Here is a 2,405-nt window from a genome sequence, read left to right on the forward strand (position 1 = left end):
GTAATCTTTTAGTTTTAAGTCGGTTTGAACAATCTGGATAAGCACAAGTAAGTACCATTTGATTAGCCGTCGTACCTACAATGACTGTGTTGTGCACTGTGTAAACAATGAGTGACGTATACGCGCGAGAGATCACTTCCAGTGCTTGCGTAAACTACGCCAGAGCACGTACACACCTCACGCACCGGATGCCTTGTACACGCCCAACGACAGTTGGACATAGTGGTGAATTAGAGGTAAAAAATTATATAAATACTGTTCGGTTTCTGGCACAAACCGATCGTTTCGTGTCTTAGGACATCAATGTGTTGTCACGAGCCGCAGGGTTTAATTTGGATTTGTCTGTGCATGTTTTTTTTACTCTCATAGATTTTGTTACCATTGCCATCCATTATAAATATAAAAATATAAATTTCAAGTCATTTTAAATGAGCCTTGGCCCAGAGAAAACGCCTGCGCTTCTGGATCATGTTTAGATATGGCTTCTTTTTTGACCTATAGAGTTTTAGCCGGCAACAGCGAATGGCACGGTGGATTGTGTTCACCGACAATGTTTTCTGGAAGTATTCCTGAGCCCATGTTGTGATTTCCATTACAGTAGCATTCCTGTATGTGATGCAGTGCCGTCTAAGGGCCCGAAGATCACGGGCATCCAGTATGGTTTTCCGGCCTTGACCCTTTGAGATTTGAAAAGGGAGAAAAAAAAGTTTGGCAAAAGGTGGGATCGAACCTGTGTCGATCACATCAAAATGTCAAGGGTAAGCGCTTATCCATCTGCACCACTAGAGCTGATGATTTACAGCCACTTTTAACTAAATCTAAACAGATACCCCGTATTTTTCATTCCATAGTAAGGGAAATTCACACAATACATTTAAACTGAGCTACATTAATACCATCTCCGAACTTTCTACCACGACTCTGCTGTTCTTCGGCTGGTTCTTCCTGTATACGTTGATTGACAGATGTCTCGTCCAGTCAGCGGTGAGTAATCCCAAACCAATGGCGCTGTCTCAAACTATACCTACCTTTTCCGGTTTGTCTGATTTGTCGTTGTGTTTTCTTACTTGTTAATTTGTTTTCGGATTTGTCGTTGTGTTTTCTGACATGTTATCTTGTTTTCGAATTTGTCATTGTGTTTTCTGACTTGTTATAATGTTTTTTGAATTGTTGTTGTGCTTTCTGAATTCTTATTTTGTTTATTAGACTTGCATTTGCGCTTGTAATTTGTTATTTTGTTTTCAGAATTGTGATTTGCTTTGCACTTCATGGCCACCGTAGTTTTCACCTTGTGTGGTCGCACCCACTCCCCCTTGTGGGCATTCTCTGCTAGGTCGACTTGGTACTCCAATTTGTTTTATTTATTTCCCTTCTGCTTCGTTAGTCATTATCATTCTAGCCGTTCTAGTTATCAGCAGTTTTATTTTTTAATTTTATTTATTCATTTATTTTTATTTCTTGTTTTTGTATTAGTTTTTCATATTCAGTATTATTTTTGTTTTACTTTATTATCTTTTATTACTTTTATAATTCTTTTAGTTTGTTTGTTTTGTTCCCTTTTTTAAATCAGGGTTCTCTCCCCCTCTTCTCTCTCACTTTACCACTCACTTATTTAAATTTAGTTTAAACAGTGTTTGAATTTTTGTTCACCTATAGGTAACACTCCCTCTAGTGCTTAGTTGGTGAAGTGACAGTTGCCTCCACGGCGGATCACAGTGAGCTGCCACGGGATCCAGACTGAATCACCTCAATCCATCATTAAGCCTAGCCATAGAATACTGACCCATCCGGCTAGCGAAACCCCAAAATCAGGTTGCTCCTCAATCTTTAAGGTAATTAGCCGCTCCTGCTATCCAAGCAAGGCTGCCACATTAGATGTTATGACCCAGCAGTGCCCTCTACTCGGTAAGCCCTGTCATAACCCCTAACAGCAGTAAAAGGCTTAAACCTGCTCTCTCCTCTATCTCTCTCTGTGTTTTGATTTGTTGGTTTGTTTGTTTTTCATTTTGTTCTGTTTTGTTTGCCTAGAGACCAAACCTTTGAGAATCATCAGGGAAGGCTGAGTAATAAATTGACGACCCAAGCTGCCAAAGTCTTTACATGATCACGCTGTCAACAATCTTAGTTAGATCCTTTCCGGTGCCCCGCCCCCCACAACAATTAGACACACCTTGCCATTCACGGCCGAGATAACAGGTGTCTGGTCTACACTCCACAAACTGTTTGTACTCATCAAACAGACCGTGCATAGAACATATAATTACTATAATTGCAGCCTGCTAATGCTGTAAGGACTTGCATTGGCCTTTTCGTGCTGTCCCTCTCTCCCTCTCTCTCGCTCTCTCTCCACCAGTGAGCCAGCATGTCTCGATCATCCAGCCCTGATGCCCACTGGGATCGACTAG

This window comes from Sinocyclocheilus grahami, unplaced genomic scaffold (assembly GCF_001515645.1).
Source record: "Sinocyclocheilus grahami isolate Dianchi unplaced genomic scaffold, SAMN03320097.WGS_v1.1 scaffold256.1, whole genome shotgun sequence".
Classification (NCBI taxonomy): Eukaryota; Metazoa; Chordata; class Actinopteri; order Cypriniformes; family Cyprinidae; genus Sinocyclocheilus; species Sinocyclocheilus grahami.